Raw genomic sequence first — 15,970 nt, 5'->3', positions numbered from 1 at the left:
TGGTTAATTCTTCTTCCTGATGGGAAAATAGAGTGACCTGTGCCTGTGCCAACACCTAGAGCTAGTCTCTCATTGGTTCCCCCTCTTCCCGTTCATCCTCAGGACAAATTGCAACCTGTACGGAACAGGAGGTTAAAGGTGCTGATTCTCCAAGGAGGGAGATTGCTAGTAAAGCGGCTGGAATGGCGAACACGAGCACAAGGAGATGAGAAATGAGGTGCATTTTGGAAACCTTTCCCGATCACACAGTGTACCATCTTCTGGGTTTCTCATGCATGTTTTCGATGTAGGAAGATGCCCTTGAACCTGGAGATTTGGGACCCATGGGATGGGTACCACGCAGTATTACTTTAAAGGGTCTGCGTTTGCTCACCCAACCTCACCAAACCTCTCAGGCCCAAGAGTGTCCACCCTTATGTCTCAATCAGCTGTGGGTCTAGATATGGTCAATCCAGGTGGCATCACAGCCTCTGAACGAATTTTGTAAGAATTTCTCTCTCTTTCACTATCGTTGTTTTACGGGTTTTTAAAAGTAATTGATTTTTATAATGGGGTTTAGCTGCTTTTCACTGCTGTGTTTATGCCGCTTTACACCCACTTCACTCACTTACAGAGAGATATCAATACATAGGTTTTAAGATTCTTACTAGTCAGATATATTCTTGGGCGGTGAATAGGGGGTGTTGAGTCCAATTCACTGAGCAAGGAGTAGGTCTTGTCTATTACATATTGGGTTTATGGAACGGTATCTGAGCTAATTTGAAACCCTTGTTTTATGCATCACCCCACCTCACCTTTCCCGTTATGCAGCCATAGTGTGTTTTCTAAACGTGTGACTCTGTTCTGTTTTGTAATTCATTTCAAGGGTAGCGGTTTTTACATTCCCTCTATAAGTGATATCTTATGATAAGTGTCTTTTTCTGTGTGACTTATTTCATTTAGAATCGTCGTACTTAAATCCACTCATCATGCTGCTACTAGCCTTATGACGTTGATTTCATGGCTGAGTGATATTCCATTGTACATAAGGACCACAACTTCTTTATCCATTTTTCTCTATTCTGGGATATTTAAGGTGTAACGAAGTGGAGGTTCTTGTCAACAGAGCAGCCCTGAACTTTGGGGTGCCTGTGTCTTGCTGATTTTTAGTTTTCCCAATTTATACGCCCATGAGTGGAAGTGCCCTGTGCTCTCTAAGCTGAGTTTTTTAGCTGTTTCAGGACACACCGTACACTTCTCCAGAGTGGCTGTTGGCAATTTACATCCCATCCATCAGCGTAGCCAGGCTCCCGTTTCTCCATGGCCTGTCCTGCATTTCTGGTTTTGACACTTTATTCAGCATGGCCTATTTGACCGATGGGAAGCGAGACTTCTTTGTAGCGCTGATTTGCCTTTCCAGGTTGCTTTGTTGGCCAAAAAGGGCGTATGCGTTTTTTCCTGAATATATTCAGGAAAAAACGCATACGCCCTTTTTGGCCAAGGGCATCCTTGTCGAGGTTTTTCCGCTTTTCCTTTGCTTTAAAGGCGATTCGAATCTCCCTCCTGAAATCTGTTTCCTGCAATTCTGCCTTACTTTCAAATCCTCTTCGTTGCCTTCCCTCAATATATTTGTGGACGAGAGTTATCATTTATAAGTCTGCAGGTTTGTGAATTGCAGTGCCCCTGAGCTCCATTTTTCAACTCGCTTTCTTGGGAGCTGGCGGCAAAAGCGCAGGATTTCTTCAGGCCCTATTCTGGTCCCGGGCGGCAGGCTGAGCCTGTGGTTAATTCTTCTTCCTGATGGGAAAATAGAGTGACCTGTGCCTCTCCCCACACCTAGAGCTAGTCTCTCATTGGTTCCCCCTCTTCCCGTTCATCCTCAGGACAAATTGCAACCTGTATGGAACAGGAGGTTAAAGGTGCTGATTCTCCAAGGAGGGAGATTGCTAGTAAAGGGGCTGGAATGGCGAACCCGAGCACAAGGAGATGAGAAATGAGGTGCGTTTTGGAAACCTTTCCCGATCACACGGTGTACCATCTTCTGGGTTTCTCATGCATGTTTTCGATGTAGGAAGATGCCCTTGAGCCTGGAGATTTGGGACCCATGGGATGGGTACCACGCAGTATTACTTTAAAGGGTCTGCGTTTCCTCACCCAACCTGACCAAACCTCTCAGCCCCAAGAGTGTCCACCCTTATGTCTCAATCAGCTGTGGGTCTGGATATGGTCAATCCAGGTGGCATCACAGCCCCTGCACGAATTTTGTAAGAATTTCTCTCTCTTTCACTGTCTTTGTTTCACGGGTTTTTAAAAGTAATTGATTTTTATAATGTGGTTTAGCTGCTTTTCACTGCTGTGTTTATGCCGCTTTACATCCACTTGACTCACTTACAGAGATATATCAATACATAGGTTTTAAGATTCTTACTTGTCAGATATATTCTTGGGCGGTGAATACGGGGTGTTGAGTCCAATTCACTGAGCAAGCAGTAGGTCTTGTCTATTACATATTGGGTTTATGGAACGGTATCTGATCTAATTTGAAACCCTTGTTTTATGCATCACCCCACCTCACCTTTCCCGTTAAGCAGCCATAGTGTGTTTTCTAAACGTGTGACTCTGTTCTGTTTTGTAATTCAGTTCAAGGGTAGCGGTTTTTACATTCCCTCTATAAGTGATATCTTATGATCAGTGTCTTTTTCTGTGTGACTTATTTCACTTAGAATCGTCGTACCTAAATCCACTCTTCATGCTGCTACGAGCCTTATGACGTTGATTTCATGCCTGAGTGATATTCCATTGTACATAAGGACCACAACTTCTTTATCCATTTTTCTCTTTCCTGGGATATTTAAGGTGTAACGAAATGGAGGTTCTTGTCAACAGAGCAGCCCTAAACTTTGGAGTGCCTGTGTCTTGCTGATTTTTAGTTTTCCCAATTTATACGCTCATGAGTGGCAGTGCCCTATGCCCTCTAAGCTCAGTTTTTTACATGTTTCAGGACATACCGTACACTTCTCCAGAGTGGCTGTTTGCAATATACATCCCGCCCATCAGCGTAGCCAGGCTCCCGTTTCTCCATGGCCTGTCCTGCATTTCTGGTTTTGACACTTTATTCAGCATGGCCCTTTTGACCGATGGGAAGAGAGACTTCTTTGTAGCGCTGATTGGCCTTTCCAGGTTGCTTGGTTGGCCAAACAGGGCGTATGCGTGTTTTCCTGAATATATTCAGGAAAAAACGCATACGCCCTTTTTGGCCAATGGCATCATTGTCGAGGTTTTGCGGCTTTTCCTGTGCTTTAAAGGCGATTCGAATCTCCCTCCTGAAATCTGTTTCCTGCAATTCTGCCTTGCTTTCAAATCCTCTTCGTTGCCTTCCCTCAATATATTTGTGGTCGAGAGTGATCATTTATAAGTCTGCAGGTTTGTGAATTGCAGTGCCCCTGAGCTCCATTTTTCACCTCGCTTTCTTGGGAGCTGGCCGCAAAAGCACAGGATTGCTTCAGGCCCTATTCTGGTCCGGGCGGCAGTCTGAGCCTGTGGTTAATTCTTCTTCCTGATGGGAAAATAGAGTGACCTGTGCCTGTCCCAACACCTAGAGTTAGTCTCTTATTGGTTCCCCCTCTTCCCGTTCATACTCAGGACAAATTGCAACCTGTACGGAACAGGAGGTTAAAGGTGCTGATTCTCCAAGGAGGGAGATTGCTAGTAAAGCGGCTGGAATGGCGAACACGAGCACAAGGAGATGAGAAATGAGGTGCGTTTTGGAAACCTTTCCCGATCACACGGTGTACCATCTTCTGGGTTTCTCATTCATGTTTTCGATGAAGGAAGATGCCCTTGAACCTGGAGATTTGGGACCCATGGGATGGGTACCACGCAGTATTACTTTAAAGGGTCTGCGTTTGCTCACACAACCTCACCAAACCTCTCAGCCCCAAGAGTATCCACCCTTATGTCTCAATCAGCTGTGGGTCTAGATATGGTCAATCTAGGTGGCATCACAGCCACTGCACGAATTTTGTAAGAATTGTTCTCTCTTTCACTGTCTTTGTTTCACGGGTTTTTAAAAGTAATTGATTTTTATAATGGGGTTTAGCTGCTTTTCACTGATGTGTTTATGCCGCTTTACGCCCCCTTGACTCACTTACAGAGAGATATCAATACATAGGTTTTAAGATTCTTACTAGTCAGATATATTCTTAGGCGGTGAATAGGGGGTGTTTAGTCCAATTCACTGAGCAAGCAGTAGGCCTTGTCTATTACATATTGGGTTTATGGAACGGTATCTGAGCTAATTTGAAATCCTTGTTTTATGTATCACCCCACCTCACCTTTTCCGTTAAGCAGCCATAGTGTGTTTTCTAAACGTGTGACTCTGTTCTGTTTTGTAATTCAGTTCAAGGGTAGCGGTTTTTACATTCCCTCTATAAGTGATATCTTATGATAAGTGTCTTTTTCTGTGTGACTTATTTCACTTAGATTCGTCGTTCCTAAATCCACTCATCATGCTGCTACTAGCCTTATGACGTTGATTTCATGGCTGAGTGATATTCCATTGTACATAAGGACCACAACTTCTTTATCCATTTTTCTCTTTCCTGGGATATTTAAGGTGTAACGAAATGGAGGTTCTTGTCAACAGAGCAGCCCTAAACTTTGGGGTGCCTGTGTCTTGCTGATTTTTAGTTTTCCCAATTTATACGCTCATGAGTGGCAGTGCCCTATGCCCTCTAAGCTCAGTTTTTTAGATGTTTCAGGACATACCGTACACTTCTCCAGAGTGGCTGTTGGCAATTTACATCCCGCCCATCAGCGTAGCCAGGCTCCCGTTTCTCCATGGCCTGTCCTGCATTTCTGGTTTTGACACTTTATTCAGCATGGCCCTTTTGACCGATGGGAAGCGAGACTTCTTTGTAGCGCTGATTTGCCTTTCCAGGTTGCTTGGTTGGCCAAAAAGGGCGTAGGCGTTTTTTCCTGAATACATTCAGGAAAAAACGCCTACGCCCTTTTTGGCCAAGGGCATCATTGTCGAGGTTTTGCCGCTTTTCCTGTGCTTTAAAGGCGATTCGAATCTCCCTCCTGAAATCTGTTTCCTGCAATTCTGCCTTGCTTTGAAATCCTCTTCGTTGCCTTCCCTCAATATATTTGTGGACGAGAGTTATCATTTATAAGTCTGCAGATTTGTGAATTGCAGTGCCCCTGAGCTCCATTTTTCAACTCGCTTTCTTGGGAGCTGGCCGCAAAAGCGCAGGATTGCTTCAGGCCCTATTCTGGTCCCGGGCGGCAGGCTGAGCCTGTGGTTAATTCTTCTTCCTATGGGAAAATAGAGTGACCTGTGCCTGTCCCAACACCTAGAGCTAGTCTCTCATTGGTTCCCCCTCTTCCCGTTCATCCTCAGGACACATTGCAACCTGTACGGAAAAGGAGGTTAAAGGTGCTGATTCTCCAAGGAGGGAGATTGCTAGTAAAGCGGCTGGAATGGCGAACCCGAGCACAAGGAGATGAGAAATGAGGTGCGTTTAAGAAACCTTTCCCGATCACACGGTGTACCATCTTCTGGGTTTCTCATGCATGTTTTCGATGTAGGAAGATTCCCTTGAACCTGGAGATTTGGGACCCATGGGATGGGTACCACGCAGAATTACTTTAAAGGGTCTGCGTTTCCTCACCCAACCTCACCAAACCTCTCAGCCCCAACAGTGTCCACTCTTATGTCTCAATCAGCTGTGGGTCTAGATATGGTCAATGCAGGTGGCATCACAGCCCCTGAACGAATTTTGTAAGAATTTCTCTCTCTTTCACTGTCTTTGTTTCACGGTTTTTAAAAGTAATTTATGTTTATAATGGGGTTTAGCTGCTTTTCACTGCTGTGTTTCTGCCGCTTTACACCCACTAGACTCACTTACAGAGAGATATCAGTACATAGGTTTTAAGATTCTTACTAGTCAGATATATTCTTGGGTGGTGAATAGGGGGTGTTGAGTCCAATTCACTGAGCAAGAAGTAGGTCTTGTCTATTGCCTATTCGGTTTATGGAACGGTATCTGAGCTAATTTGAAACCCTTGTTTTATGCATCACCCCCCCTCACCTTTCCCTTTAAGCAGCCATAGTGTGTTTTCTAAACGTGTGACTCTGTTCTGTTTTGTAATTCAGATCAAGGGTAGCGGTTTTTACATTCCCTCTATAAGTGATATCTTATGATAAGTGTCTTTTTCTGTGTAACTTATTTCACTTAGAATCGTCGTACCTAAATCCACTCATCTTGCTGCTATTAGCCTTATGAAGTTGATTTCATGGCTGAGTGATATTCCATTGTACATAAGGACCACAAATTCTTTATCCATTTTTCTCTTTCCTGGGATTTTTAAGGTGTAACGAAGTGGAGGTCCTTGTCAATAGAGCAGCCCTAAACTTTGGGGTGCCTGTGTCTTGCTGATTTTTAGTTTTCCCAATTTATACGCCCATGAGTGAAAGTGCCCTATGCTCTCTAAGCTGAATTTTTTAGATGTTTCAGGACACACCGTACACTTCTCCAGAGTGGCTGTTGGCAATTTACATCCCGCCCATCAGCGTAGCCAGGCTGCCCTTTCTCCATGGGCTGTCCTGCATTTCTGTTTTTGACACTTTATTCAGCATTGCCCTTTTGACCGATGGGAAGCGAGACTTCTTTGTAGCGCTGATTTGCCTTTCCAGGTTGCTTGGTTGGCCAAAAAGAGCGTATGCGTTTTTTCCTGAATATATTCAGGAAAAAACGCATACGCCCTTTTTGGCCAAGAGCATCATTTTCGAGGTTTTGCCACTTTTCCTGTGCTTTAAAGGCGATTCGAATCTCCCTCCTGAAATCTGTTCCCTGCAGTTCTTTCTTGCTTTCAAATCCTCTTCGTTGCCTTCCCTCAATATATTTGTGGACGAGAGTTATCATTTATAAGTCTGCAGGTTTGTGAATTGCAGTGCCCCTGAGCTCCATTTTTCAACTCGCTTTCTTGGCAGCTGGCCGCAAAAGCGCAAGATTGCTTCAGGCCCTATTCTGGTCCCGGGCGGCAGGCTGAGCCTGTGGTTAATTCTTCTTCCTATGGGAAAATAGAGTGACCTGTGCCTGTCCCAACACCTAGAGCTAGTCTCTCATTGGTTCCCCCTATTCCCGTTCATCCTCAGGACAAATTGCAACCTGTACGGAACAGGAGGTTAAAGGTGCTGATTCTCCAAGGAGGGAGATTGCTAGTAAAGTGGCTGGAATGGCGAAGCTGAGCACAAGGAGATGAGAAATGAGGTGCGTTTAAGAAACCTTTCCCGATCACACGGTGTACCATCTTCTGGGTTTCTCATGCATGTTTTCGATGTAGGAAGATGCCCTTGAACCTAGAGATTTGGGACCCATGGGATGGGTACCACGCAGTATTACTTTAAAGTGTCTGCGTTTCCTAACCCAACCTCACCAAACCTCTCAGCCCCAAGAGTGTCCACCCTTATGTCTCAATCAGCTGTGGGTCTAGATATGGTCAATCCAGGTGGCATCACAGCCCCTGAAGGAATTTTGTAAGAATTTCTCTCTCTTTCACTGTCTTTGTTTCACTGGTTTTTAAAAGTAATTTATTTTTATAATGGGCTTTAGCTGCTTTTCACTGCTGTGTTTCTGCCGCTTTACACCCACTTGACTCACTTACAGAGAGATATCAATACATAGGTTTTAAGATTCTTACTAGTCAGATATATTCTTGGGTGGTGAATAGGGGGTGGTGAGTCCAATTCACTGAGCAAGGAGTAGGTCTTGTCTATTAAATTTTGGGTTTATGGAACGGTATCTGAGCTAATTTGAAACCCTTGTTTTATGCATCACCCCACCTCACCTTTCCCGTTAAGCAGCCATAGTGTGTTTTCTAAACGTGTGACTCTGTTCTGTTTTGTAATTCAGTTCAAGGGTAGCGGTTTTTACGTTCCCTCTATAAGTGATATCTTATGATAAGTGTCTTTTTCTGTGTGACTTATTTCACTTAGAATCGTCGTACCTAAATCCACTCATCTTGCTCCTCCTAGCCTTATGACGTTGATTTCATGGCTGAGTGATATTCCATTGTACATAAGGATAACAACTTCTTTATCCATTTTTCTCTTTCCTGGGATATTTAAGGTGTAACGAAGTGGAGGTTCTTGTCAACAGAGCAGCCCTAAACTTTGTGGTGCCTGTGTCTTGCTGATTTTTAGTTTTCCCAATTTATACGCCCGTGAGTGGAAGTTCCCTATGCTCTCTAGGCTGAGTTTATTAGATGTTTCAGGACACACCGTACACTTCTCCAGAGTGGCTGTTGGCAATTTACATCCCGCCCATCAGCGTAGCCAGGCTCCCGTTTCTCCATGGCCTGTCCTGCATTTCTGGTTTTGACACTTTATTCAGCATGGTCCTTTTGACCGATGGGAAGCGAGACTTCTTTGTAGCGCTGATTTGCCTTTCCAGGTTGCTTGGTTGGCCAAAAAGGGCGTATGCGTTTTTTCCTGAATACATTCAGGAAAAAACACATACGCCCTTTTTGGCCAAGGGCATCATTGTCGAGGTTTTGCCGCTTTTCCTGTGCTTTAAAGGCGATTCGAATCTCCCTCCTGAAATCTGTTTCCTGCAATTCTGCCTTGCTTTGAAATCCTCTTCGTTGCCTTCCGTCAATATATTTGTGGACGAGAGTTATCATTTATAAGTCTGCAGGTTTGTGAATTGCAGTGCCCCTGAGCTCCATTTTTCAACTCGCTTTCTTGGGAGCTGGCCGCAAAAGCGCAGAATTGCTTCAGGCCCTATTCTGGTCCCGGGCGGCAGGCTGAGCCTGTGGTTAATTCTTCTTCCTATGGGAAAATAGAGGGACCTGTGCCTGTCCCAACACCTAGAGCTAGTCTCTCATTGGTTCCCCCTCTTCCCGTTCATCCTCAGGACAAATTGCAACCTGTACGGAACAGGAGGTTAAAAGTGCTGATTCTCCAAGGAGGGAGATTTCTAGTAAAGTGGCTGGAATGGCGAACCCGAGCACAAGGAGATGAGAAATGAGGTGCGTTTAAGAAACCTTTCCCGATCACACGGTGTACCATCTTCTGGGTTTCTCATGCATGTTTTCGATGTAGGAAGATGCCCTTGAACCTGGAGATTTGGGACCCATGGGATGGGTACCACGCAGTATTACTTTAAAGGGTCTGCGTTTCCTCACCGAACCTCACCAAACCTCTCAGCCACAAGAGTGTCCACTCTTATGTCTCAATCAGCTGTGGGTCTAGATATGGTCAATCCAGATGGCATCACAGCCCCTGAAGGAATTTTGTAAGAATTTCTCTCTCTTTCACTGTCTTTGTTTCACGGGTTTTTAAAAGTAATTTTGTTTTATAATGGGGTTTAGCTGCTTTTCACTGCTGTGTTTCTGCCGCTTTACACCCACTTGACTCACTTACAGAGAGATATCAATACATAGGTTTTAAGATTCTTACTAGTCAGATATATTCTTGGGTGGTGAATAGGGGGTCTTGAGTCCAATTCACTGAGCAAGGAGTAGGTCTTGTCTATTACCTATTGGGTTTATGGAACGATATCTGAGCTAATTTGAAACCCTTGTTTTATGCATCACCCCACCTCACCTTTCCCGTTAAGCAGCCATAGTGTGTTTTCTAATCGTGTGACTCTGTTCTGTTTTGTAATTCACTTCAAGGGTAGCGGTTTTTACATTCCCTCTACAAGTGATATCTTATGATAAGTGTCTTTTTCTGTGTGACTTCTTTCACTTAGAATCGTCGTACCTAAATCCACTCATCTTGCTGCTACTAGCCTTATGATGTTTATTTCATGGCTGAGTGATATTCCATTGTACATAAGGACCACAACTTCTTTATCCATTTTTCTCTTTCCTGGGATTTTTAAGGTGTAACTAAGTGGAGGTCCTTGTCAACAGAGCAGCCCTAAACTTTGGGGTGCCTGTGTCTTGCTGATTTTTAGTTTTCCCAATTTATACGCCCATGAGTGAAAGTGCCCTATGGTCTCTAAGCTGAGTTTTTTAGATGTTTCAGGACACACCGTACACTTCTCCAGAATGGCTGTTGGCAATTTACATCCCGCCCATCAGCGTAGCCAGGTTCCCGTTTCTCCATGGCGTGTCCTGCATTTCTGGTTTTGACACTTTATTCAGCATGGCCCTTTTGCCAATGGGAAGCGAGACTTCCTTGTAGAGCTGATTTGCCTTTCCAGGTTCCTTGGTTGGCCAAAAAGGGCGTATGCGTTTTTTCCTGAATACATTCAGGAAAAAACGCATACGCCCTTTTTGGCCAAGGGCATCATTGTCGAGGTTTTGCCGCTTTTCCTGTGCTTTAAAGGCGATTCGAATCTCCCTCCTGAAATCTGTTTCCTGCAATTCTGCCTTGCTTTGAAATCCTCTTCGTTGCCTTCCCTCAATATATTTGTGGACGTGAGTTATCATTTATAAGTCTGCAGGTTTGTGAATTGCAGTGCCCCTGAGCTCCATTTTTCAACTCGCTTTCTTGGGAGCTTGCCGCAAAAGCGCAGGATTCCTTCTGGCCCTATTCTGGTCCCAGGCGGCAGGCTGAGCCTGTGGTTAATTCTTCTTCCTATGGGAAAATAGAGTGACCTGTGCCTGTCCCAACACCTAGAGCTAGTCTCTCATTGGTTCCCCCTCTTCCCGTTCATCCTCAGGACAAATTGCAACCTGTACGGAACAGGAGGTTAAAGGTGCTGATTCTCCAAGGAGGGAGATTGCTAGTAAAGCGGCTGGAATGGCGAACCCGAGCACAAGGAGATGAGAAATGAGGTGCGTTTAAGAAACACTTCCCGATCACACGGTGTACCGTCTTCTGGGTTTCTCATGCATGTTTTCGATGTAGGAAGATGGCCTTGAACGTGGAGATTTGGGACCCATGGGATGGGTACCACGCAGTATTACTTTAAAGGGTCTGCGTTTCCTCACCCAACCTCACCAATCCTCTCAGCCCCAAGAGTGTCCAGCCTTATGTGTAACCCAGCCGTGGGTCTAGATATGGTCAACCAGGTTGCTTCACTGCCCCTGAACGAAATTTTTACTAATTTCTCTCGCTTTCATTTTATTTGTTGGGTTTTTTTTTTATTTATAGAAAGGGGTTTAGCTGATTTCCACTGCTGTGTTAATGCTGCTTTACACCCACTTGTCTCACTTACAGAGAGATATCAATACATAGGTTTTAAGATTCTTACTAGTCAGATATATTCTTGTGCCGTGAATAGGGAGTGTTGAGTCCAGTTCACTGAGCAAGGAGTAGATCTTGTCTATTACATAGTGGGTTTATGGAACAGTGTCTGAGCTTATTTGAAACACTTGTTTTATGCATCACCCCAGCTCACCTTTCCCGTTAAGCAGCCATAGTGTGTTTTCTAAACGTGTGACTCTGTTCTGTTTTGTAATTCAGTTCAAGTGTAGCTGTTTTTACATTCCCTGTATAAGTGATATCTTATGATAAGTACCTTTATCTGTGTGACTTATTTCACTTAGAAACATCGTACCTGAATCCACTAATCATGCTGCTAGTAGCCGTATGACATTGATTTCATGGCTGAGTGGTATTCCATTGTACATATTAGCACAACTTCTTTATCCATTTTTCTCTATCCTGGCATATTAAAGGTGTACTGAAGTGGAGGTTCTTGTAAACAGAGCAGCCCTAAACTTTGGGGTGCCTGTGTCTTTTTGATTTTTATTTTTCCCAGTTTATACGCCCATGAGTGGAAGTGCCCTCTGCTCTCTAGCTGTGTTTTTTAGATGCTTTAGGAAACACCATACACTTCTCCAGAGTGGCCGTTGGCAAATTGCATCCCGCCCATCAGCCGAACAAGGCTCCCTTTTCTCCCTGGCCTGTCCTGCATTTCTGGGTTTTACACTCTTTTAGAATGGCCCTTTTGACCCCTGGGAAGTGAGACTTCTTTGTAGTGCTCATTTGCATTTCTGGCTTGCTTGGTTGGCGAATAAAGGCGTATGCGTTTTTTCCTGAATATATTCAGGGAAAAAGGTATATGCCCTGTTTGGCCAAGGACATCATTGTCGACGTTTTACCGCTTTTCATGTGCTTTAAAGGCGATTTGAATCTACCTCCTGAAATTTGTTTCCTGCAATTCTGCCTTGCTTTCAAATCGTCTTTGTTGCCTTCCTTCAATATATTTTTGGACGAGAGTGATCATTTATAATTCTGCATGTTTGTGAATTGCAGTGCCCCTGAGCTCCATTTCTCAACTCGCTTTTTCGTGAGCTGGCTGCAAAACCGCAGGATTCCTTCAGGCCTTATACTGGTTCCGTGGTTCAGACTGAGCCTGTGGTTAATTCTTCTTTTTGATTTGAAATTAGAGTGCCCTGTGCCTGTCCGAACATCTAGGGCTTGTCTCTCATTGTTTCTCCTCCTTCCCCTTTATCCTCTGGACAAATTCCAAAGTCTGTGCAACAGGATGTTGAAGGTGCTGACATCCTCAAGTGTGGAGAATGTTAGGAAAGAGGCTGGAGGGGTTAACCCGACAACCAGGGGATTAGGAGATGAGGTGCCTTTTCCAAAATCTTCCTGATCCAACCTTGTACCATCTTCTGGGTGTCACAGGCATGTTTTAGCTCTAGGAAAGGTCCCATATATGTAAGGAGAACACAAGGGATTTTTTCAAATCAGTGTCTCCCCGAACCCCAATCTGGGGAATTTTTAAGCTACTGGTACATGTATGTTCATTAAGGGACTGGGCTGTAGGCAGAGTCCGAACTTTAGAGGATTGAAGTCTTCATGGTCAGAAACGCTCACCATCGGCCTCCTTTAGTTTCCATTTTATCTGTAGTTGATAGATGATGTCGATATAGATATCTATTGTTTTTCAGATTATTTCCCCTTAGGGGTTATTACAAAATATTGAGTATAGTTCCCTGTGCTATACAGCAGTTCCTTGTTGATGATATATTTTATACATAGCAGTGTGTATATGTTAATCCGAAACTGTTAATTTATCCCTCCTCCCACCTTTCCCCTTTGGTAATAAAAAAATACAAGATTTTATACTTCTCAGAAATCTAGGAGCTGAAAGAGAGGTATCATTTTCAATGGAAAATCATTCAAAACAAGATTGAAACTTCAGCCAAGATTAGTAGATCCACATCTTTGGAAAGAAATCACTGCATTTCTCTAATGTTGACCTGACAAATACGACAAACCCCTCCACTGAACTTGCTTATAATAAAGTGATGGAAATATCAAATGGAAGTGTTAGAAATACCTTATTTTACACGAGCCTTATACACTGCTCTATGTTAACTACAGTTTGGCTCACACATCTTTTCATTGAAGTTACAATATTTGGCTCACACATCTGTTCATTGAAGTTACAATATTTGGCTCACACATCTGTTCATTGAAGGTACAATGTTCTCAAATTCTGTTACTGATACTGCAGAGTCGGCCCCAACAAGGGTCCCCCTGCCCAGTGTCATTGGAGCCAACAGATCGAGACTGAGTTTGGTTCAGAAGCAAAGGAAAACTTTATATTTTGATCAGAGAATGGAGAGGTGAGAGCGTGGCTCCCCCGCGGGCTGTGGGCCGGGCTGCTGTGTAAGGATCCCGTCAGCGTCAGCAGGAGGGACGGGGCGGAGCTCTCGAGGGCTGGGTTGGCTGGAGCTCAGGCTCTATGTGGCGGAGTCTGCACAGGGCCCCGAGAGCTGAGGTGTCGGCCCAGCCATTTTGCACTAGGAAATCGGGTCTGAAGTGCCAGGTGTGGGACCTCTGCCTGTGGAAACCTAGGAACAAGTGAAATTAGAAAAAGCACAAAGGAAAAAAAGGTTAGACTTTATTTTATTGCCCAGATTCTATTTTTATCTCCCAGGAATTTTTAATGGGCTTTGCCGGTGACAAACCCCTCCTCTGCCTCTTGTCCCATTCCACATTCTTGGGCTGCTGAGGGTGCAGACACCTCTTCTGTAAATGCTTCGTGCTGAGTTGGGTATCCTCATACCCGGGGGGAGGGGCAGGACTTCTCCCCAGCAGCCTCCAGGTGAGGTTGATTGTCCCCAGGCCTCCTCCCTCACTGCTCGTCTGCCTGAGCACCAGCGTTGGAAGTTTTATAGATTCTAATGACCTTTAAGGGTCCAGGAAAGAGATGCGCAGGGACGCTGGGGGGCCTGTTTACCCTGCTCCACATTGGTTCGGCCCCCTTAGGCTGACGGTTTCTGCCAGCCTAGATGCTCTGACCAGTAGTCTGCGCTTTCTTCAGTTAGGCCACTGAATTAACGAACAAACAGCACCAGGTGTCAGATCCCTGCCTGCTCAACTCCCAGACAGTCCAGGGCCGGTGGTGATCCAGGACCATGACGGCCACTCAGTCACCGCCTTTTTGAAGTAACCAGGAGTACATCTGGTCTCATTGGCCGCCGTCACCGTGGTGTCTGTAGGCTTTTCTATGGTGGCAGCGTTATTTACGGGTCCCCTGCCAGGTTTATTAGCTCCGCTCTGGGTGCAGTAAGTCCTGCAAGCAATAGTCTGTTCTTTTGGGGCACACTCTTGTGGTTTTCTGAGAGAAGCTCCAGGTCAAGTGATGGTCACACGAGTCGTCATGGGGGCCTGGTGCCCCAGGTTGTCTCTCTGGAGGTTGGAGTTGGAGGGCCTCCTCACTCGAGGTCATTGTGCCCACGGAGCGATCCCTGCAACTTCAGGGCATGGTGGGTGGTTAGGATCACCAAGTGGCGTCCCTTACCCTTAGGAGGGAGCTGGCCTTGCGGGCTGCTCATTTCCAGGTTTTTAGATACCCCCAGTATCCTGGTCAGATGGGGTGGCTGGCCAATGCCTGGAGGGCATTCTTGCGTTGTTCCATTTCAAGTGGTCCCAGTTTTGGCACTAAAACTCCAAGGGCGATTCGCCTTCGACCAGGAATGTAAAGGTCGAAGGGTTTAGCTAAATTAGGGAGGTCCAGGGCAAGGGTCTGAATTGACTGCTCTTTCCATTCTTGAAAGGCCCCTTCTGGATTCTATTCAAAAGGATCATCATCCTTTCCTTTCAATGTTTCATATAGAGGCCCAGGTATTAGACTGTAGTTAGGGATCCAGATGCAGCAAACCCCGGTCTCCCCAGGAACCCCTAAGCTGTCTTCTAGTTTTAGGAAGGGTGAGGCTGCAAATGGCTTCTTCCCTTTCCTGGGATGGGCTTCTCCGATCTTCTGTGAGAATGAAGCCCAGGCAGGTCACCTTAGTCTGTGATATTTGAGCCTTTTTCTTGGACACCTTCTATCTTTTATTGGCTACGTAGTCCAGAGGCCTCCTTAGTAGGGCTGGCGATCAGAATGTCGTCTGCATATTTTTTTTTTAATTTATTTATTTATTATTTATGGCTGTGTTGGGTCTTCGTTTCTGTGCGAGGGCTTTTTCTAGTTGCGGCAAGCGGCGGCCACTCTTCATTGCGGTGCGCGGGCCTCTCACTATCGCAGCCTCTCTTATTGTGGAGCACAGGCTCCAGACGCGCAGGCTCAGTAATGGTGGCTCACGGGCCTAGTTGCTCCGTGGCATAGGGCATCTTCTCAGTCTAGGGCTCGAACCTGTTTCCCCTGCATTGGCAGGCAGATTCTCAACCACTGCGCCACCAGGGAAGCCCAGAATGTCGTCTGCATATTGAAGGAGGGTTCACTTCTCCAGAGGTAGATCTTTTAGGGTTTTAGCTAACGTTTCCCCGAAGATGGTGTGGGAATTTTTGAAACCCTGGGGCAGGACGGCCAAGCAGTATTGTTTTTGTTGTATGTTGTATGTCCTGCCACTCACAGCCAAAATTTCTTGTGACTCTGGGACTAATGGAATACAGAAGAAGGCATCATTGAAGTCTAATACAGAATACCATGTCCTGGTGGATGGTAGAATGGCCAGCAGGGTGTAGGAATTAGGAACTACTGGATGTATATCCTCTGTGGCTTCACTGACTGTCCTGGCGTCCTTTACCAGGTCCCCAGCAGCCCACGGGGCTCTCATGGTCAGGCCC

General features: G+C 45.3%; 1 long non-coding RNA gene across 1 annotated transcript; it reads right to left on the bottom strand.

Annotated features, from left to right (window-relative positions):
• Nucleotides 1-668: 668 nt before the first annotated feature.
• Nucleotides 669-10,218, bottom strand: LOC309653666. The gene is made up of 2 exons (XR_014259352.1): nt 10,126-10,218; nt 669-1,329 (listed from the first exon to the last, which is right to left on the bottom strand). It is a non-coding gene; the product is annotated as an uncharacterized lncRNA (long non-coding RNA).
• Between the last annotated feature and the right edge of the window lie 5,752 nt (nt 10,219-15,970).

This window comes from Balaenoptera physalus, assembly GCF_965194825.1.
Source record: "Balaenoptera physalus genome assembly, contig: HAP1_SCAFFOLD_800, whole genome shotgun sequence".
In the NCBI taxonomy this organism is placed as follows: domain Eukaryota; kingdom Metazoa; phylum Chordata; class Mammalia; order Artiodactyla; family Balaenopteridae; genus Balaenoptera; species Balaenoptera physalus.
This window is presented reverse-complemented; position numbering and strand designations above follow the sequence as displayed.